At 44.1% G+C, this 23,429-nt stretch overlaps 1 protein-coding gene across 2 annotated transcripts in view; it reads left to right on the top strand.

Annotated features, from left to right (window-relative positions):
* Positions 1–1,355: 1,355 nt before the first annotated feature.
* The window catches only part of Taok1 (TAO kinase 1), a 117,852-nt gene continuing 95,778 nt past the window's right edge, over positions 1,356–23,429 (top strand). For both annotated transcript variants that reach the window (XM_063268508.1, XM_063268507.1), the window contains exons 1-2: positions 1,356–1,434; positions 7,352–7,432. The gene's annotated coding sequence lies outside the window, so the exon portion shown is untranslated. The remainder of the gene's footprint in view (positions 1,435–7,351; positions 7,433–23,429) is intronic.

Genomic DNA, 23,429 nt, shown 5'->3' with positions numbered 1-23,429 from the left:
TAAGATTTACAGGTCCACTTCGTCATTGAGTGCCGAGTCAAGGATCGAGGGGATTGGTGACCCAACTTCTTCAGAGGCTGAAGCGGCAGTGCCATTGAATCAACTGAGGTTTTGAGAAGATATCCTGGGCTGGAGAGATGGCTCCCGGGTTAAGAGCACTGGCTGCTCTTCCAGAGGTCATGAGTTCAATTCCCAGCAACCACACAGGGGCTGGCTCACAACCATTTGTAATTGGATCCAGCGCCCTCTTCACATAAAATAAATAAATAAATCTTGAGAAGATATCCTGATTTTTCCCCCAGACAACATAGGTTCCTTCTTTAAATTTATTCTACTTATCATTGCCATGTTTGTTGTACAAGCACGTGCCTCAGTTTGCAGTGCCTCAGGGACAGGTCCAGAGGACAACTTTTAGGAGTCAGTTCTCTCTGTTCTTTGAGGGTTCCAGGGATCCAACTATGGCAGTCAGATTTACATGGTGCTTTACCCCTGAACCATCTTGCCAGCTTTAACATACATGGATTGCTTCTATTCCTACCATGAAAGGCATCGTCCCGGCTCTGTCAAGGGACTTTGGGCAAGGGACTGAGGGTGAAGGTATAGAGGAGGGAATTCCTTTCAAATAAAACAGGAAAAATGCCTCGACAGACCTGCCCTTCTCGAAGCTGCTGTGAGCCTGTTTGTTGCTCATACCCGTGCAATGTCAATAATGATAAGTTCATTGTGCAAGTGGGGGAGGGAGCAGCTCTTGCGATTTTGTGAAAGATTTTTATTGATTTTTATTTCATGAGTGTTTACATATATGAATACCATGCCTGTTGTCTTCAGAGACCAGAAGAAAGAATTTAGTCCTCTGCAACTAGAGTAACAGCCGGTTGTGAATGACCAGGTGGGGACTAGGAACAAAACCCTGGTCCTCTGCAAGAGCAGAAAGTGTTCTTTACCTCTGAACCATCTATCTAGACCCAACTCTTTTTTTTTAATTTATTTATTTAATGTATGTGAGTACACTGTAGCTGTCTTCAGACACACCAGAAGAGGGCATCAGATCTCATTACAGATGGTTGTGAGCCACCATGTGGTTGCTGGGATTTGAACTCAGGACCTCTGGAAGAGCAGTCAGTGCTCTTAACCGCTGAGCCATCTCTCCAGCCCTAGACCCAACTCTTGATTCCTGTTTCTCCACATTCATTCTTTAGATTTGAGCCTAGGAGAGCACTATCCTTTTACAACTCAGATGCAGAGAAGTAGATGCCAAGCCCTTAAAAACACCAAGTTTTAAGAACTTTCTGAGAAGAAATGGTTCCAAGAAAAATATGCACTTCCCCACAGTACCACCTGGTGGCAGCAGACTCGGCCTTTGCTGACTGCTCATGGCTGCCGGCTGAGAAATCTGCATAGTCCGGGAACGGAAAAGCAGCCAAAACTGTGAAGGTGGGGAGGGGAAAGGAGGGGTAGGGTGCGGAGGGGTGTGGTGGGATGGGAGTGGGGGTGAGTGTGAGAAACCAGCCGGTGAGTGATGTTCAGGAGCTGAGAGAGATCCTGGAATGAATGTGTGGTCTCGGCTGGAAGAGTCTTTGTAAGAGAAACAAGAGTTCCTGACATTCAGAGCAAATCAGTTGGTGTACAGTTGCGTGGTTGTGTGAGGTGACTTAGGTCGGTTATCCCTGTACCTAGGAGGCAGAGAGGCAGGAGGATCAGGAGTTCAGGGTTAGTCTTGGATACGTATGGCTTTTGAGGCCAGCATTGTCTAAACAGAAACAGTGTCTTAAAAAAAATAATAAAAATAAAAATAAATAAATAAACAGGGTTGGGAAGATGGTTCTGGTGGCTCTTCCCTCCCAGCCTGATCCCCAGGACCACATAATGGAAAGAAAACTAACTCCTTCAAGTTGTCGGATGACCTACACCCCCCCACCCCCACACACTAAATAAATAAATCTAAAAATATATACAAACGCTGATCGATAACAAGTTGAGTGTGGGGAAAGCAGGTATCATTTCTTCAAATGTGTTTATTTTATGTGTCTGAGTGCTTTGTCTGCAAGTATGTCCACCACATGTATGCCTGATGCTGTGGAGGTCAGAAGAAAGTGTCTGGAACTGAAGTTACAGGTGGTTGTGAACCACGGTTTAGGTGCTGGGAACCGCTGAACGTCTCTCCAGCTCCTTCACCTCAAATTTAAAACAAAACAAAAATCAAACAGCAAATAAACAAAATCTTTCCCAGTGGTGCTTACTGAAATAACTGTTTAATTTCTTACCACTAGAGGGCAGAATATGAAAAGACTGGAGAAGTGTCACTCCCAAACAGGCTAATTAGCCCTGGAGGAATTCTGAGTGCTAAAGAGAAGTAAGCCTTGAATTTGCTAACAAATATATCTATCTGTCTAAGATATTTCTGGCTCATACATTTCCAATAGCTTCTCAAAAGCTCCAGAGTAAAACCCGAGCTAATGAGAATGGCATACGAGACTCTCCCCACTTGCCCTTGGTCTTCCCCCCTAATTTTATCCTTTTACCCTCTGCTCCGGAAGTAGCATGGTGGAAAAGCTGGGTGGCAGGACCAGCCAATCAGAAGCGTGCAAATCATCCCACTCGTTCGCATAGTATTCATCTGTAATTCCTATCTAGTCTATATCTTAGTAAGACTGTGCCGCCACTGCCCAGCCTTCCATTGCTTTTATAATAAGTATCCTACTATTCTTTTTTTTTTTTTTTTTTTTTTTGGTTCTTTTTTTTCGGAGCTGGAGACCGAACCCAGGGCCTTGCGCTTCCTAGGTAAGCGCTCTACCACTGAGCTAAATCCCCAGCCCCGTATCCTACTATTCTTAAAATGTTTTTCAGACAGGCATGGTGGCACACGCCTTTAATCCCAGCATGTGGGAGGCAGAGGCAGGCAGAGTTTTTGAGTTTGAGTCCAGCCCTGTCTGCAGAGTGAATTCCATGTCAGCCAGGGGTACAGAGAAACCTTTTTTTTTTTTTAAAGTTTTAGATCTATTTATTTTCTGTGTATGACATTGAACCAGAGCCTCTGTGCTAGGAAGGCACTCTACCACTGAGTTTCACCCTCAGCCCCATACTAGAACCTGACTATTGATTTATAACATGCCTGGCATAGAAACGGTAGGTTCAGATTCTGTCTTCTCTCTCCCTCCCTCCCTCCTCCCTTTTCTCTCTCTCTCTCTCTCTCTCTCTCTCTCTCTCTCTCTCTCTCTTTCATTCTCTCCCTCCTTCCCTCTGTCCTTCTTCCCTCTTCCTCTCTCCCTCATTTGACTTTACTGTGTGTGTGTATGTGTGTGTGTGTGTGCATGTGTGTATGTATGTATGTATGTGTGTGTATGTATGTGTCTGTCTGTGTGTGTGGTGTGTATGGTGTGTGTATGTATGTGTGTATATATGTATGTATGTATGTATGTATGTGTGTGTATGTATGTGTCTGTCTGTGTGTGTGGTGTGTATGGTGTGTGTATGTATGTGTGTATGTATGTGTATGTATGTGTCTGTGTGTGTGTGGTGTGTATGGTGTGTGTGTGTCTGTCTGTCTCTCTGTGTGGTGTGTATATGTGTGTGTATGTGTGTATATGTGTGTATGTATGTGTACGTGTGCGTGTGTATAGAGTATCTTTGTGGAGGTCAGAGTGCAGCTTTGCAAAGCCAATTATCTCCTTTCTTCTTCCACCTGTCCGTGGGTTCTAGGAATCCAACTCTGTCTTTTAGCTTGCATTTCCTGTCAGCAAGCCCTTTACCTGCTAAGGCATCCTGCTGTTTCTCCCATCCCTACCCCACTCACCCTATCTCTGTTTCCTTGAGACAGATTTCATATAGCCCAGGCTGGCTTCAAGCTCACTATCTAAGCAAAACTGGCCTTGGGTCCCTGACCTTCCTTTTCTCTGTCTCTCAAGCACTGGGGTCACAGGTATTTGCCACCACACCTGGATTTGTTGTTCTGAGACAGGGTTTCACCAGGCACTTTTTTGGCTGGTTTTACACTTCCACATCAAAGTCCAAAGACTGAGGAAAAATCAAGGCACAACTCCAGCAAGGCAGGAACCTGGAAGCATACTGCTTATTGGCTTGTTTCTCATAGCTTGCTTAACCTGCCTCTTCCTCCTCTCCCTCTCTTCATCCTCCTCCTTTCTCTGTTTTTGTTCTTGTTGGGTTTTTGTTTGTTTTTCAAGACAGGGTTTCTTAATGTAGCCTAGACTGCCCTGGAACTCACTTTGTAGACCAGACTGGCCTCAAACTCAGAGATTTACCTGCCTCTGCCTCCTTAGTGCTGGGATTAAAAGCAGGCCAGTGCCACCAACACCTGGTTTAACCTGTTTTCTTATACACCCCAGGACCCTACCCAGGGGTGGTACCACCAACCATGAGCTGGACCATGAGCTGGACCCTCCCACATCATCAATCAAGAAGTGTAGGGGCTGGGGATTTAGCTTAGGGGCTGGGGATTTAGCTCAGGGGCTGGGGATTTAGCTCAGTGGTAGAGGGCTTGCCTAGCAACCGTAAGGCCCTGGGTTTGGTCCCCAGCTCCGGAAAAAAAAAGAAAAAAAAAAAAAAAAAAAAAAGAAGTGTACCACGGGGTTGGGGATTTAGCTCAGTGGTAGAGCGCTTGCCTAGCAACCGTGAGGCCCTGGGTTCGGTCCCCAGCTCCGGAAAAAAAAAGAAAAAGAAAAAAAAAAAAAAAAAAAGAAGTGTGCCACAGGCTTGCCCACAGGACAATCTGGTGGGACATTTTGCAGTTGGGACTCTCCCTTCTAAAAAGGACTCTAGTTTCTGTCAAGTTGACATTAAAACCAGCCAGCACAAGGGGCTGGGGATTTAGCTCAGTGGTAGAGCACTTACCTAGGAAGCGCAAGGCCCTGGGTTCGGTCCCCAGCTCCGAAAAAAAGAACCAAAAAAAAAAAAAAAAAACAGCCAGCACAAACTTAAGATGTAGTAAAAGGCTTCCCTGGAATTTGCAGGCCTCCTGCTTCAGCCTCCCAAGTGCGGGGGATTAAAGACAAGAGCCACCACACCCAGGCACATTATCTTTTGATCTCTAAAAATCTAAATTTAGAAGAGGAAAGCGCTGGCTATAGTTCGTCGGGAGAGTCCCTGCTTAGCACCAGAGGAGCTAGGCTCCATCCCGGCTCTGTGCTCGCTCAGCACTGGAAAACCTAAGTACTGTCCCCCAGCACTTGCCATAACAGCAAGCAAGACAGTGTGGAACAACGGGAGCTAAAATTTTCTTTGCTAAAAAGAAACTGTGAGCTCAGTATGTCAAAGAAGAAAATGGAAAACAGAGGCTAGACTCAGCTGTAGAATGTTACTAGACTCTGAGTTTAATCTCCAACGCTGAAGAAAAACTGTACTAAAAACAAACATTTTAATTTTAAAGAAAGGAAGCAACTGATAATTGTAAAAGAGGCCCCAGCAATGGGAAACAGCTAAGTCATGCTAATGACTAAGCATTAGGGTAACAATGCCAAAATGCTGCCTGGCTCCAATGGCCTGTCTGGGATATCTATCCTTAGACTAAAATGCCTGAGCTAAGTGGAGTGGGTTGCTTTTTTGTAACTCAAATGCCTAACTGACACGTGAACCATCTATCTATGTTCACGTTTGGGGAAAAGTTAGGTATCCCTCAAGGCAGCTCCTGGCCCCCTCCTGTTTTCTCTCTTCTGGAGGAGCCACGTTTCCCAGGACTTACGTGGGTGGGTCTTCTCTGGAATTTTATCTTTTTTTTCTTTTCTTTAACTAGATAGGGTTTCCCTGTGAAACTCTGGAACTCACTATGTAAATCAGGCCGGCCTTGAATTCACAGAGATACACCTGCCTCTGCCTCCTGAGGGCTCGAATTAAAGTGCACCTCTATGTATAACTTAGACTAAGTTCTTTGAGGACAGGATACCTTGTCTGCTGCCCCCAGCCGCACAGTGTGTCCAGCAGTAAATGCTGATATAGGAGATACTTGGCACAGGAAGGCAGACACTGCTCTCTCCACTTTATAGATTCTGATCTATGTGAAAGCCCTCTGAATAGCTACTGTTACACTCCTCCTTTGACAGGCAGGGAAAATGGAGCGGAGAAAACCTTGACAATGGTTGCAAAGCAAGGGGACAGAAGGGATTCAATCAGGAAGCTTGGCTGTAGAAAATAAGCACTTAGCAATTTTTGTCATATAGCCTGAACTGCAGGGTGATGTAGCAAGAATGATAGGTACTATGTGGTGAGTACCTTAAATATATATATTGCCAACTAGGACCTCTGCAACAGTAGCAACTGCTCTTGACCATTGAGCTGTCACTCCTGCTTCTACTTGTTCAGAGCATTTTTTTACATGTATTATCCCATGTATCAAGAGTCCGCACATGCTTTTTTTTTATTTAAATTTAATCTTTATGTGTATCGGTTCTTTATATCTGTGCATCACATGTGTGCCTGGTGCCTTTGGAGACAAGAAGAGTGTGTCGGATTCCTTAGAGCCAGAGTTATGGACAGTTGTGAGCCTCCATGTGCGTGCTGGGAAACTCAAACCTACGACCTCTGGAAGAACAGCCAGTGCTTTTAACTGCAGAGCCATCTCTCAGAGCCCTTTGTGTGAAGCCAGCCAGCAGTTCTATTCCTGAAATAGCCAGATTCCTCCCTGTGAGCACAACCAGTCGAAACACAAGGAAAGGGCACAGGCAGACTTATTTTGTAAATTTCTTGGCCTTTGTACAGCTGCAAACACCTGACAGGTTGGCCAGCTTTCCAGGCTAGTATCTAGAGAAAGCATTGTATACGGTATGAAAACCTTTCCTATGGGGCTAAGCGACCACTTTCTTGGTTATTCCAAAAAGTGCCAGTTTCTCCATCAACCCAACAATGAAGGGTGTATGTGGGGTGGAAGGGGAGGGTGGATGTAGTGGTGATTCCACTTTGTACTATTGTTTTTAAAGGAGTCTGGCTGTAGGGAGCTCTCGCAGATGCCTTTATTGGCAGCTCCAACCCGTTGCTTTTGAGTTGCCATGGCAACAGGAAGCCAAACCCCGGTGGTGGTGGTGGTGGGGGCCGGGACTGTTTATTGGTGAGTGATAAGAAGCCAAATGAAAAGACAGTTCTCTGAGGGAAGCCTGGGGTTGTTGGGGGGTGGAGCGGCGTGTTTATGTATTAGCATAGGGTAAATCCAGATGCCTCTTGGCACTATGGATACGCAAGCAGCTGAAAGCAGGGCAAACAGGAAGGCTACCTAGGAGCTTCCTGGCATGGTTTCTTCTTCTAATTGCCTGTAGCTCAGAGATCTGAGTGAATGACCAGGGGAGAGGTCTGATGCTAGCAACTGTTCAGCACAAACACGTTCTGAAGTATTAATGGTGCCCAGTAGGGCCAGGAAGAGTCGGCGCGACCCTCTGAAAGCCAGGAAATAGCGGGAGCTGCCTGTACCTGGATAAAACCCACCTGGGAGGTGAGTGAGGTTTGCGTTTGAACTGAATTCCTGGGGACACGGCCATATGGCTTCTACTGGCTGCCATCCTCCACACGGTATGTATACCCTTCTTGGAGAACAGCTAAAACCTACAGAAGATTGTGTTCACGCTGTTATCTAAAATCCTTCCCCTATCATAAGCTGGAACTCTCAAGTCTCAGGGTCTCCCAATCCATCTTTCTAGCCAGACTTCCTGCCCCAAAAGCTAGGTAGGGTCCTCCTCCTTCCCTTTTCCCAAACCACTTTCCCACACCTCTGATTTTTCCTCCCTAGAGTAGGAGGCTCCAGGGGACCACAGCTGAGTCCTCCAGCACACAGGATTGAGTCATCCCGCAGGCGTCAGAGCGGGTAGCAACGGCTCCGCTGATCTGTATGCAGCTCCAACTCCCTCTCCAGTTCAGAGTTTTGGAGCTGTCTTGTTCGAAAGTAAAGAACAGAACACAGATGGCTGGTAACAGGATCCCACAGGGGCCTCCTTTCCCACTGAGCTCATCCTGCTAATCCTTTTACAGAAGAGAACATAACTGGTAAATGGAGAAAGGGAAAGAAAAGAATATAGCTTCTACAAGCTCTCTCTTCTGTAGGTCTTGGTAGGAGGTCTCCCGGAAGGACTCTCCAAGTCTTTTAGAGTTCTTAGCCAGATTCCCTTCTCCCTGGCCGCTTCTTCCCGTTCAATCCTCCTATTTTCCATCCCACTTCACTGTTCTTTGTGATTCTGAATCCTGTTAGAAATGCTGGAGTGCCTTCTATCTGCACCAGCCACTTTTAATTTATTTACTTATTTTAACTTATTTTTTCATATATGTGTACCAGGCTATTTAAAAGAAAATTATTCTGGAAGCTAAATCCAGGGCCTTGTACGAGTAGACAAACACGATCCTCCCACCTCGGCATCCCAGGCAGTGAGGACTGCAGGTATGAGCTACCACAAATAGTGGATTGGCTGTTACTAGAGTGCCAGTTCAGACAACTAGCCTCCCTGAGCAGGAAGTAAGGACTCTGACCATATATATATATATTTGCTTCCTTTGGTGTGAGTGCTAGGTCACGGTTTTCTAGCGGTACCGGGACTGAAGAGAAAGGCTAACCCTGGTTTTCTGTAACTTGGGAATTCCTTTTTTTTTTTTTCTTTAAGAATTATTTGTTTGTTTTATATGTATGAGTACACTGTAACTATCTTTAGGCACACCAAGAAGAGGGCACTGGATCCCATTACAGATGGTTGTGAGCCACCATGTGGTTGCTGGGAATTGAACTCAGGACCTCTGGAAGAGCAGCCAGTGCTCTTAACCACTGAGCCATCTCTCCAGTCCCCTAACTTGGGGATTCTTAGTGAAGGTTTTGCCTTTCTCTTTTTATTTATACTTATTTATTCATGTGTATATGTGTGTGTGTGTGTGTGTGTGTGTGTGTGTGTGTGTGTGTGTACATGCATGCCATATCATGTCTGAAAAGGTCAGAGGACAACTTTCAGGAATCTGGTTTTTTATCACAGGTCGAAAGTATTGAATTCAAATCATCAGACTCAGTGGCATGATCCATCTCATCAGCCCTAACATAATGGTTTCCATTCTCTCTCTCTCTCTCTCTCTCTCTCTCTCTCTCTCTCATTTTGAAAGTTATTATTACTTTTTTACATCTATTTTTCCTGTGTATGTGGAGGAGTGATGTGCATGATGTCATGATGTCATGGATATAGAGGTCTCAGGACAGACTGTAGGAGTTGCTCTCTCCTTCCATCAAGTGGATCCTGGGGTTTAAACTCAGGCCATCAGGCTTGGCCACGGATGTCTCTATCCACTGTGCCCATGGTTTTCTAATTTCTTTTCTTTTCTTTTCTTTTTTTTTTTTTTTTTTTCCGGAGCTGGGGACGAACCCAGGGCCTTCCTTGCTCTACCGCTGAGCTAAATCCCCAACCCCCCATGGTTTTCTTATAATGCTTCTATATTCTTTCTTGGAAGATCGGATGCTGGGCTGAGGACTGGCTGTGTGACTTTCAGTACGTTGTCATCCCTCTTAAAGGATCTTCTTCACTTCAGGAAACAAGGAGGATCGGTTGAAGTCTGTGTAAACCACGGGTGAAAAGTTAAGCATAGGTCGGTATTGTCCTTGGCATCGAGGAAGACCAGAAGTGGGCCAGGTTCTCACAGAGGCAGGTGGAGCTCTGTGAGTTCAAGGTCAGCCTGGCTTGCAGAGTGAGTTCCAGGACACCCAGGGTTATACAGAGAAACCCTATCCTGAAAAATAAAAACAAAAATAAAAATGAAAGGAAGAAAGAAGGAAAGAAAAAGAAAATACCAGAAGTGTTTGTGCTGTCAGGTCAAATGCCACTGTTCAGTTTATGTGACTACTAAGGGCTCAGCGGACAAAGGGCTGTGGCTGGACATGGTTCCTTTGTTCAGACAGTAAACATTCGCAGTGTCAACCATACTCGTGTGCTTTGCTCTAGTTGAAGCGAGAAGGAGGCTGCACCTCAGGACGCTGCACCTCACTCTGTCTGACCAGGCACTCTCTGGCAACATGTTTTTCCTGTCTTTCTTTGTAACTGGTAATTAGGTTCTCAGCTGAGCTGTCAGGCATCTTGACAGGTTTCATGGGCAGTCACCATCTGACAATTTACAACGTTGGGTTTCTCACAGCTGCAGCATTCCCACCCAGGAAACCAAAGTGTCTGGGTCCTCTGCTCTTCCCCTTGTTTGAAGAACACAGTCTGAGAGGAAGGCCAGCTTTCCCAAGACATTATCTAGATTGTGAGCAGAGTGGGGATGGGAAATCTTTGCATTTGTGTCTGCAAGAGCTGACTGTGCAGTTTGGTAATGATGTGGGAGTCATCAGAGCTAGAAGTGCCATGGGCACATGAAAATGTGACACAGCATCCTCTTCCTTTTCCTTCCTTTCTTTCTTCTTCCTCTTCTTCTTTTTGAGACAGTCTTATGTAGTCCAGGCTGGCCTGAAACTTACTTTGGAGCCAAGGATGATCTTGATCTTCTGATCCTTCTGTGTCTACCTGCACTAGGATTGCAGCTGTAATCTACCATATCTGGTTTACAGAGAGCTGGAGATTAAACTCAGAGCTTCTTACAGGCTAAGAACTCTTCCAACTGAGCTCTAGTCCCAACCCAAGACACATTTCTTTTTTTTTTTTTTTTTGGAAGGGGTTTGTTTGGGATTTAAAAAAATTCTTGGGGGCTGGAGAGATGGCTCAGCGGTTAAGAGCACCCGACTGCTCTTCCAGAGGTCATGAGCTCAATTCCCAGCAACCACATGGTGGCTCACAACCATCTGTAAAGAGATCCGATTCTCTCTTCTGGTGTATCTGAAGACAGCTACAGTGTACTTATATATAATAAATGAATAAATCTTTAAAAAAAAAATTCTTGGGGTTGGGGATTTAGCTCAGTGGTAGAGCGCTTGCCTAGCGAGCCCAAGGCCCTGGATTCGGTCCCCAGCTCCGAAAAAAAAAAAGAAAAAAAATTCTTATTCTTTTGTGCTCATATGTTTACATGCATATGTATTATATGCATGTGGAGGCCAGAGTGTAGGCATGATGTTTTTGTACAGTGTGTAAAGTTTACCCTTGTGTTATTCAAATGCTGATTTCTCTGGCCTCCCTCACACCTTGTTTCATTCCGGACATGACATTGTAATGCTTATATCAAGAATCTCCTGTTTCAAGTTTAGGTAAACAACTCTTATCATTTATTCTCTGCCTTGTCAATAAATGCTGATTACTCAATGGCTGGCCAGGATGGAGAATAGGGGCAGGATGTCTGCCAACCTATTGGGAGAGAGGGGAGAGAGAGGGAGATTCAGACCATACCGGAGGAAGGAGGATTTGGAGCTGTGAAAAAGGGAGAGAGATCATGGAAACACACCTGAAGCCCAGAGAGCCGGATCAATAATAATATGCAAGTATCATGGGATGGGGCTGAGACATGGCCAGATCACCATGGAAGGCTAAGGCAGATCATTTAGCTGCTCAGCTAGCGAGCTGCAGTTTTAAATAAATCTTGGTTTCTCTGTGCAGTTATTGGAGACCAGCATGAGGTAAAGAAATGCAGCCACGGGCTTAATTCACTGATCATATTTATATTAAATATATAAACTTTACACCAGAGGTTGACATCTGGTGTCTTTGCGAATGACTGTCCACTTTAGTTTCTGAAACCAGGTCTTTCACTGAACCTGATGCTTGCAGATCTGGATAGAATGACTGGCTGGCCAGCCCCAAGAACCTTCCAGCTGTGTCCACCTCCCCAGTTGTGGGATTATAGGTGTAGGCCTCAGCGCCCAGCTTGCTTTCTATTTTTAGATCCATTTATTTTTATTTCCTGAGTATATGAGTGTTTGCCTACCTGTGTGTGTGCACTGCATTCATGCCGAGGGCCTCGGATCCCTCGGCACTGGTGTTGTGGTTGGTTGTGAGCCACCATGTGGGTGCTGAGAACGAACCCTTGGACCTCTGCAAGAGAGCAACAAGCGCTCTTAACTATCGAGCCATCTCTTCAGCTTTGGCACCCAGCTCTTAAGTAAGTACTGAAGACTAGATCACTGATCACAGGTCCTCCTTCTTGAACTGACTGAGTCATTTCCCCAGCCCTCTATAGAAAAGGGGATTAAATTTGGGTCGTTAGGCTTGGCAGCCAGTGCCTTGCTCACTAAGCTATCTCTCTAGGCCTTGTTTTGTTTCTTGAAACTGAGTCTCATGTCTGTAGCCCAGGCTGTCTTTAATGGCTTTAAACTCATATTCCTCCCGTCTCAGCCTCCTGGGTGTTGTTGCTATAGGTGTGAAGCACCATGCTAACTGGTGGAGTGAGTGCATGTCTGTGTGTGTTGGTGTGTGTCCTCAGTGCTGGGGGATGAACGAAGGTGGTACACAGGCCAAGCCAGTTCTACACCCCTGCTCTGCACCTCCGGCTTCAGCTGGCTGTTTTGAATGGCAAAGTTAGGAGAGAAAGTTCAAATAAAACCCTCGAGAGTTCATAGAGAATGGAAAATGTTACCTGGGACAGTGATGTAACAGCACTAGGAGGTGCAAAAAGAGGGTTGTGTACAGAGTGTGTGTGGTGTGTGTGTGTGTGTGTGTGTGGTGTGTGTGGAGGGTTCCTCAATTCTTCAGTTCTTTCTGGTCTAGATCAGAGTTCCTCAGATCAGCTTTGATGATATCATGATCATGGTACCAGTCAGACTGCCCCACAAAGCCAATCATGGTACTCATCTCTTGTCTTCTCTAGCTAGCAACCATTGTCTTTCTTTCTGGCCACTGTACCTTAGTTTCTTCCTGGGAAACAGCCCCTCCTCTACTCAGGAATGGTAATGCTGAATTTAGTGTGTTCTAGGGATGGGATGTATTTGTTAGAGTAAACCATGATGTCCACTGTTCCCCTAGGTCTGGCTCAAGAATGGCAAGTGAGTCCTTCAGATTCAGTCAGGGCCAATGGATATTATAAGGTTTTCCCTGGCATTTTGAAGAAATAATTTCTCTTCCTCTTTCCCTTGAGAGTTTCTAATGGTGGCAACAATAATGAAATAGTTTATTTTGTTCAATAGTTAATGTTATTATTAATCTAATTAATTCATGTTTGTTAATTAAAGCTTATTGTTTATTCTGTATTGTGCAGAGTTGGAAACACTGAACTTATTTTACTGTGTTCACAATAACTGTATTAAGTAAGTATGATTATTATTCCGTTTTATCAATGGTAGAATTGAAGTAGAGAGAGATCTAGCCCATAGCCTCACAAATGCTTTGTATTCTACCATTGAACTTTATTGCCAACCTGACACCGAAAACTTGACTAAATTGTTAAGGGTCCGACAGCGTGCTAGCCGTCAAGTGTATTTTCACATGCTTGAGAGAACTTAAGAACTGGAATTTCTGCTGCCTCTGGCTGTAAAGTCCCAAGCCAGAGGGAACACAGTGGAAGACTTGTCCTAGAATCACAACCAGATTATTTAAACTCTGTAACTGCCGAGACACCCTTCCCCTTGGATCTCTTTTTGTTTTCCTTGTGAAAGGCTCATGCATTGCACCTTGCCTTCTTGAACTCAAACTTCTGATCATCTCGTCACTATTACTCAGATTCTTCTTCTTTTTTTTTTTTTTTTCTTTTTTTTCCGGAGCTGGGGACCGAACCCAGGGCCTTGAGCTTGCTAGGCAAGCACTCCACCACTGAGCTAAATCCCCAAACCTATTACTCAGATTCTTAGATTATGGTTGTATACTACCATGCCTTGATTGATGAAGTGCTGGGACTTAAACCCAGGACATTGTGTAGGCAAACCTTGAGCTATTTCCCACATAAGTGTGTATGTGTGTGTGTGTGTATGTATGCATGTATGTACGCATGTGTGCATGCATGTATGTATGTATGCATGTCTCTGTGTGTATGCATGCATGCATGTGTGTATATGTATGTATTATGTATGTATGCAAGTGTGTGTATGTATGCATGCATGCGTGTATGTATCATGTACATTGCTATATGCATGGAGGATAGAGGTTAAGGTTGGGTATCTTCCTTAATTGCTCTCTACCTTCTGTTTTTTTGTCTTTTGAGACAAGGTCTCTCTACATAGCTTGGCTGTCCTAGAAGTCACCATGTAAACTGGACTGGCCTGGAACTCAAAGAGATTCACCTGCCTCTGCCTCCCAAGTGTTAGACGTAAAGGCATGCGACCCCAAGCCCAGCTTTTAAAAATCAGTGAACTAACTGATTACTTAACTGCTCCTGCAGGCGCTAGACCTTTTACTTGTGTTTAAGGATCCAAGCTCAGATGCTTGTCCTTATGGAGCAGGCACCCTCCTGTAATTTTACCAACTGAGCACAATGCCCCAATCACTTCTCATCTAAAAATGATTGAAAAGCATCTGTAAGCCAAAATAGTCATTTTTTTTTTAAGGTGCTTTGTGTCTGGCTTTGTGTCATTCAGAACCAGAGTTTTCTTTCCCATAAGACTGTGCTCTTCAGTAGGACTGCTCTCTTACCTCCACATCCAGAGCCTGGCTGTCTTGGGCATAGCTGACATTCAGTGAGTACTTACTTGCCTATCAGTTCAGTCCTGCCACAGACATTTCCCACAATGCCCTAGAAGCTGGGGTGAGCGTAGGAAGTGGTAATCAAACTGAGTGTGTTGGTCCTGTTCACCTCCACTATAAGGGAGAGAAGCCACTGGGAAGCGAGGAGAATAGAAAACTCTGTGCAAACATAGGCTGCCGTGCTGGAGTCCTCAGAAAAATGCAGTTATCTTGGTACCGTGTGTTTGACCTGTGGGTATTTCTGGGTGCTTGCACGTGCCAGGTGTTTTCAGGGTTGACTGAGGTTCTAGGAATGTTTAGAATGCGTCTCGTCTCCGGGGGATGGACATGCCACAGTTACAACTCACATGAGTCATGTATTTTCTAGGTGATTGTCTCTGTGAAATTTAGTCTCAAAAGTATATCCTGGGGCTGGAGAGGTGGCTCAGCCATTTAGAGCATGGGCTGCTCTTCCAGAGGACTTGGGTTTTATTCTCAGCACATGGTAGCTCACAACTGTCTGTAACTGTAGTTTCAGGGGAATCTTTTGGCCTCTGTGGGTACTACATGTATGTGGTTCACACACGTACATGTAGACAAACTCCCATAGAAATAAAATTACACACACACACACACACACACACACATTTATATCCTGTCAGGTGATGGATTTTGCATGCCTTTAATCCCAGCACTGGAGAGGCAGAGGCAGAGAGGCAGGTGGATCTCTGACAGCTTGAAGCCAGCTTGGTTTACTGAGTGAGTTCCAGGACAGCCAAGGCTATACAGAGAAAACCTGTCTCAAGGGGTTGGGGATTTAGCTCAGTGGTAGAGCGCTTGCCTAGGAAGCGCAAGGCCCTGGGTTCGGTCCCCAGCTCCGAAAAAAAAGAACCAAAAAAAAAAAAAAAAAACCTGTCTCAAAAAATGATGATGATGGTGGTGGTGATGATGATGATGGTGATGATGATGATGGTGGTGATGATGGTGGTGGTGATGGTGGTGGTGGTGGTGATGATGATGATGGTGGTGGTGGTGATGAGGATGATGGTGGTGATGGTGGTGGTGGTGATGATGAGGATGATGGTGGTGGTGATGATGAGGATGATGGTGGTGATGGTGATGGTGGTGATGATGGTGATGGTGGTGATGATGGTGATGGTGGTGATGATGGTGATGATGGTGATGGTGGTGGTGGTGGTGATGATGATGACTATGATGATGACGATGATGACCTTGTAGTGAGAGCATGCCCTGTCTATTTCCTTTCACCTGACCACAATAGGCTTCTTTATCTTCTTCTTTACCTGGCATGTCACAGAGCTGCATCGTTTAGCTTCACCAACATCACTTGTGCTTTGTAAAGAACATCTGTTGTTTCTGTCCATCCTGCATCTCTCTCTCTCTCTCTCTCTCTCTCTCTCTCTCTCTCTCGTGTGTGTGTGTGTGTGTGTGTGTGTGTGTGTGTTCGAGTGTATATGTGTGTGTCACAGCAAGTGTATAGTGATCAGAGAGCAACTCCTGAGAGTTGCCTTCCTCCCTGTACCATGTAGGTCCTGGGGATTAATCTCAGGTTCTCACAGCTGGTTCACAGGCCTCTAGCCATTGGGCTGTCTCATTGGTGCCCCAGATGCCCTCAATTCTGTATTTATAATATCCGTGCACTGTGTCAGGAGAACTTATGAAAAGGAGATACAGACAAGTGGCCATTTACATAGTGCCATTTGGTAATTAGATCATCTGCCCCTGCTCAGAAGTTTCTGGGCAGTGTGTAAGGGAAAAGCAGTTCATGTAGGAGAAGGTCATATATTAAGCAAGCTGAAATATTGTATAAAACTGGAACTATGAGAAAAAGGCTTTTGTTATTAGTAAGTATGAAAACCGTTTTAGGGTTGACCAGATGACTCAGTGGATAAAGGCACTGCTGTCATGCCTAATGGATTTGATCCCTAGAACTCACACTGGAGAGAAGGAACCTACTCCTAAATGTCAACCACTAACCACCGCACATACACCATTCAATTACACATTCATAATAAATAACCATTTAAAAAAACATATCAATAAAAGGAGTACTTGAGGGGCTGGGGATTTAGCTCAGTGGTAGAGCGCTTACCTAGGAAGCGCAAGGCCCTGGGTTCGGTCCCCAGCTCCGAAAAAAAGAACCAAAAAAAAAAAAAAAAAAAAAAAGGGGAAAACTGCATCCTAATATGAGAAAACATTTAGGTTTCTTTCCAGTGTGCCAATGTGTATACGCTGTCAATAGTAATATTTACTATAGTGGAGTACATAACACTAATGGCAGTAATGGGAAGCACCTAAGAACCCACATTTATCAGCCTACCCTTGTTCTTACTGTGGACATTTAAAACAAAATCTAATGGAGCATACCAGGGCCTGGGAGCTGAGCACAATATATATGTGTGTACACACACACACACACACACACACACACACACACACACACACAAAACGCAAAAGTAACAGGGATGGGCATATAACTCAGTGGTAGAGGGCTTGCCTAGTATGCACAGGTCTTTGGTTTGATCCCCAGCACTGCAAAAATAAACAAACAAATTCATGAATTTTTTATACTCCCTCAACATGGGGATCAAAGTCAGGACATTGTACATGTGAGCTAAGTAGTCTGTACAGCTCATTTAGGTTTTAAGACCCTGAATTTTCAGGGTGTAATAAATATATGGATCTCCCCCCCCATTTTAATTTGAATTGTCACTTTTTTCCTTTTTTTCTTTTTGAGATAGGGACTCAGATAACACAAGCTGTCCTCAAGTCAACATAAGTTTTGCTTGTTTGTTTGCTTGTTTGTTTTTGAGACAGGGTTTCTTTGTGTAGCTTTCACTGTGCTGGAGCATGCTCTGTAGACCAGGCTGGCCTTGAACTCTGATAACCACCTGCTTCTGTTTTCCTAGTGCTGGGATTAAAGGCAGCACGAAGCATACTTTTGAGCTCCTGATCCTCCAGAATACTGGGATTATAGCCATGCACTACTATACTAGGTTGAATGGCCACATTCAACCAAAATCAAAAGATGTCTTATTGGTTCAGTATTACTACTTAGTTAAAACCAATCTCTGGGTGTGGCACACTCCTTTAATCCCAGCACTTGGGAGGCAGAGGCAGGTGGAGTGAGTTCCAAGTCAGCCAGGGTTACAAGAAAAACCCTGTCTCAAAACAAAACAAAACAAGACAAAATGAAACAAAACAAAAAACCAAACCAAACAAACAGACAAAACCACCACCAACAACAATAAAAAAATCCTAAGGCAAACATGGCAGCCGTATGCTTGTCATCTTACCACTGGAGCTGGGGAGGCAGGGGAAGCAGAAACTTGAGGTCGGGCTGGGGATGTATTTCAGTCGGTAGGGTGCTGTCTAGCATGGACAAAGCTCTGAGTTTTGATCCCCAGTACACGTTTATGATTACAACAGGAGGATCAGAAAGGTCAAGGATTTTCTCATGGTCATCCTGACTTCACCACAAGCTCTAAGCCAGCTGGAAGAACTAGAGACTGTCTTAAACAAACAAACAAAGCCCAAAGATAATTTCAGGTGTTAAAACCATTGGCTTTTCCATGGTTTGAATGTGGGCTATTTCTGTTTCATAAACCGTTTGGCACAATGCTGGTAAGAATTCACATAGCTTTTTGTTTTTTAATCTTAGCAGATGTCAGGCAAAGAAAAGCCATGACAAAAATCACCAATTGGTCTTGAAGATACATTCCAACAAAACCTCTCAGTCCACAAACATGCTGCCCAACCTCTCCCATCGTCACAGATGTTCCAGACAATCCCAGTTGTAAGACACTGATCATGGCATGCCTGCCAGTCGAGTAGTGTCAGAGCAGTGGAGTAAATATTTACCCCCTTACACATAGGCAATAAAAGCTAACTATGTCAAACATCTTCCATGGGTTCTGCACAGTGCTTAGCTAAGCGTTTTACATGTTGATTTATGCCTCCTGTAAGTGTCTGAGGGGGGTTAATGTCAAATCCATATCTTCAGTGGTACTTCAAATGGATTTCAGAGCCTTGTGCATGTCAAGCAAGCGTTTCACTAAAGAGCTGTGTCTATAGTCCTCAATTAACCCTATTTCACAGATGGAGAGACTTGTGCTCAGTATAGTTATTTTAATGGTAAAAAGTGAGCGGTCACTGACAATGGCTGATGGGACTGGGGCTACCAAGTCAATAGTATGTTTTTTTTTTTTCTGAGTTTGGTTGTTTGGAGACAGGTTTCACTGGGCAGTCCTCCATGTCCTGGAACTTTGAAGACCAGGCTGGCCTTGAACTCACAGAGGTCTGCCTGCCTCTGCCTCCCGAGTGCTGGGATCAAAGGTGTGTGCCACCACTGTCAAGTCAGTGTTTTAAATGGCTGCCGTACCTCTTTTCTATCCACTGCTGAATTTCTGCAAGGCGGGGTATCTTTTAGGTAGCTGTTTTAACTTATTTATGGCTTGGTGCAGAAGCTTATCTGATACTTGAGACTGCAAGCTTTCCAGGTCAGGACTTTCTCAGACTGAATTTCATCCTATCATCCTTTGGTACTTTGACCCAACACTCATTGATTCTTGTGGTTTAAAATGGAAGCATTCGTTCCTTCCCACATGCAGAATGTTTTAAAAGATTGCACCCCCCAGTATTCCCCACCTGTGTGCCTTCCAACCCCTCCGTCCTTTCTTCTCTCCCTGTTCTCCAATTTCTGGAATCAAACCTACAACTTTGAGCATAAGACTGGTGTTTTAAAAACATGGTCATGACTTGCATCCTATCCTAGAGAATATAGAGCCTAAGAAGTAACTTGAGGGGGCTGGGGATTTAGTTCAGTGGTTAGAGCGCTTGCCTAGGAAGCGCAAGGCCCTGGGTTCGGTCCCCAGCTCCGGAAAAAAAAAAAAAAAAGAAAGAAAGAAAGAAAAAGAAAACAAACAACAAAGCCAGGCTTTGTGGCACATGCCTTTAATCTTAGTGCTTGGGAAGCAGAGGCAGGTGGATCTCTGAGTTTGAGGCCAGCCTGGTCTACACAGCGAGTTCCAGGACATCCAGAGCTACATAGTGAGGTCCTGTCTTGAAAACAACAAACCAAACAAACCACAAAACCACCAACCCCCACCCAAAGTCACTGTACACGTTCAGCTTTAGCCTGTGGAATTGCTTCTCACATCTGCATATCTGTCTAAAACCCTTGAGTGAAGAGTGCAGTCCCCCCTGCATCAGCCTCCTGAGTTCTAGGATCAGTAGGCATGAGCCACCATATCTCATGCTAGTAAGTATTTGTTGAATTGAGGTCACCATGACTCGGTCTACTGGGTTACAACACTGAAGGGTTCCTTCCATTGGATAGATACTTGTGTTTTTCAGTGCACCTGATGACACACTGACAAACTATCTTTTCCATATACAGATCTGTGTATGACAACTACTAACAGACATGACATATACTTGGGAACCTCTGACACATTCCAGAAATGTATATATCATGCATATCTTTGGTCAATAGTAGTTGACAATACAATATGAGAGCCTGTGCTTTGGATTCATTTATCCTAGGTCCCGATACTAGCCCTGCCCTTATCTACCAGCTGTATAATTTGGAGTATATGAAGCAAGCTCTTGGTACCTTGGCTACTTGTAAATGGAAATATTAATGTTGGTAGAGTTTTGTCACTTTGAGAATAAGTTTTCTATTCAAGGTCAAAACATTGGTATTATTTGTTTTTCTCCCAACAATTCTCTAGCTCCAATTTATAGATTCAAAGGAAACCTAGATGAGATATGGAAAGTACTTTCAAGTGAGATGACATTTAACTTGAATTTTGTAGGGCATTAGTGAATTAGAGAAGGCTTAGGAATTTGATCTACATCCTGGCAACAGTGTATTAATAGTTAATACTATAGTAATAGGTCAGGATGGTGGGAACGTTATTTGTTTATTTATTTATTTTGGTTTGGTTTGAGAGTCTGAGTTCAACTCCCAGCCCTAAGCAACTTGAAACAGCTTGTGCAGGAAAATGGGGAGGAATGGATCTACCTGTCATAGCTGAGGTGGAAGTTAAATATGAGTGGATTAGTGGCAGACAAAATATAAAATCACTAGATGGGAGTCAACCATGGAGTGCATATCTGTAATTTAGCACGTTGAAGATTGGGGGAGGAGGATGGCCACAACTTTGAAGTTAGCCTGCCTGGGATATGTAATGAGTTCAAGGCCAGCCTGAGGTACTTTATGGAAACCCTGTATCAAAAAACAAAACAAAACCAGTCTGTAGCAAATATAGCTCCCAGGAATCTGAGTGGGTTCATAACTTCCTGTAACTCCAGCCATAGGGTGTTCTGAGCTCTCTGGCCTCTGTAGGAATTCTTTTCTCTTTTTTTTTTTTTCTTTTTCGGAGCTGGGGACGGAACCCAGGGCCTTGCGCTTGCTAGGCAAGCGCTCTACCACTGAGCTAAATCCCCAACCCCCTCTGTAGGGATTCTTACTCACATGCACATACAGGCCATCACACCCACACCCCACCTCACCCCCACACCCCAGCACACACACCCCCACACCCCAGCACATCCTCACACCCCAGCACCCCCCACACCCCAGCACACACACACCACGCACCCACACCCATCCATCCACACCCATGCCCACTCAGTTAAAGAATATAAAGAACAACATTCGAGACAGAGGCAGGAGAACCTTGGTAAGTTTGGGGCCAGCCTCTTATACATAATTGAGCTCCAGGATATCCAGGGGTACACAGAGAGACCTCGACTCAAAAACAGATAAACAAATAATAAATACATATAAATCAGTCAACTAATCAAACAGTCCCTCCAAATTTTTTTTTTTTTTTGGTTCTTTTTTTTTTTTTTTTTCGGAGCTGGGGACTGAACCCAGGGCCTTGCGCTTCCTAGGTAAGCGCTCTACCACTGAGCTAAATCCCCAGCCCCCCCTCCAAATTTTATAAACAGCATCCACACAGCATTCTCACAAAGATAATTGTATCCTAAATACGGTCAAGCCTCTAGATTTAACTACTAATTTCCAGGAAACTTGAGCTTTGAAGCAAATGTGAATAATGATATCATGAGGATGTGGTTAAGTCCAGAATGTGGAAAAATTCTATAGAGAATTCCTTCCTTCCTTCCTTCCCTTCTTCCCTCCCTCCCTCCTTCTTTCCCTTCCTCCTTGTTTGTCTTTCTGAGACAGGCTTCCACATTAGCTTAGGCTGTCCTTGAACTTGAAGCAATCCTCCTGCCTCAGCCTCCTGAGTGCTGGGATTATGGGCATGAGCTATGGCTCCTATTATGATCTAATTTCTTCAGCAAGTAAATGTTAAACGAATGATGAAAAAAAAAAGAAAGGAAAAAAAAAAGACAAACTAAGAAGGCACAAGTATCTGGGAACTTTTTGTACATGAAAATATGAAGGGGGTGAAGCGTTTATTAACCAAGTGTGAATCATGTTCAGATCCCGATTCTGGTAAATGAACTGTAAATGATATTTTGGAAATTATTGAGATAAATGACATAGGTGGAATATTAAAAGCTATTAAAAGTTTTAGACAAGTTGTATAAAGATATTGTAACAAAGCCGGGCAGTGGTGGCGCAGGCCTTTAATTCCAGCCCTTGGAGGCAGGCCTCTGAGTTCAAGGCCAGCCTGGTCTACAGAAGGAGTTCTAGGACAGCCAGGGGTACATAGACCCTGTCTTGAAATACAAAACAAAACAACCGCCCTCCCACCAAAAGAAAGAAAGGCAAGGGTTGGGGAGTTAGCTCAGTGGTAGAGCACTTGCCTAGCAAGCACAAGGCCCTGGGTTGGTCCCCAGCTCCAGAAAAAAAAGAAAGAAAGAAAGAAAGAAAGAAAGAAAGAAAGAAAGAAAGGCAAATAAAAAACAAACACATAAATAAATAAATAGATTAATGTTATGAGATGCCTGGGATCCCATAATAATAAAATATCTGGAATGCAAGAGAACTTGTCTCATGTAAACAAACAAAAAAAGTTGCAAATAAGTCAAGTTGGCTAACAGGCAGAGGGATTACTATTCTGTACTAACTCTCGTTTCTGTTTAAAGTTTTCCATAAAAATACTATGGGAGGGTTCAAATCTCTTTCTAGTCCTATATATGAAACAACTTGGAGGCAGAGATCATTGTATGTGTGTGTCCTGGTGTTTGAGCTCAGATTTCCATATGATGAGCACATGTGTTCTACTACTGTAGCCCTAGGCTATGAAAAATTCTTGTGACAATCTCTTGTGAAACAGATCAAAATTAGAGATACATGTATTTTAAGTGCTAGGTGGAGGAAGAAGGTCCTTGTCAGAAAAGAAAGAAAACTTTTTTTTTTTTTTTGAGGGGCGTTGAAAAGGCAAGGAGGAATAGTTTCTAGGAGGAGGGAATGTCAGCGATGTCAAATATCGTGAATTACGGGAAGAAAAAGATTAAATGTCTTCACTAGATAGAGCAACCAGGGTCAATATGACCAGGTTTCAGTGGCAGTGAGAGATTGATAAATTGCCCAAAATGACAGGTTGTGAAGGGGAAAGACGATGAACAGTGTCCCTCCATCTCCAAGGAGAGACTGATGCTGTGGTTTATGCTGAAAGAAAGGTGTCACTTGAGAGTGGGTGAGGGTACAGGCAGGAAGAGGAACAAATGACTCCGTTCAAGGCTCTTGATCCCAACAAAAGTGTTGAGAACAAGTCACACCCCACTGAAGCAGAGGTTTGCTTTTCTGATCCTGGCCAATCAACTCCCTCAGTTTACTGAAATCTTGAAATCTTCAAATTAAATTGCTTTTTTTTTTCCTCTCAGTAAAGTTTTACTCATAAAACTCCCAGGACAGATCTATTTGTTGCCACTGTTTTTTTTTTTTTTTTTTTTTCTTTTTTCGGAGCTGGGGACTGAACCCAGGGCGCTCTACCACTGAGCTAAATCCCCAACCCC

This window comes from Rattus norvegicus, chromosome 10, assembly GCF_036323735.1.
Source record: "Rattus norvegicus strain BN/NHsdMcwi chromosome 10, GRCr8, whole genome shotgun sequence".
Classification (NCBI taxonomy): domain Eukaryota; kingdom Metazoa; phylum Chordata; class Mammalia; order Rodentia; family Muridae; genus Rattus; species Rattus norvegicus.
This window is presented reverse-complemented; position numbering and strand designations above follow the sequence as displayed.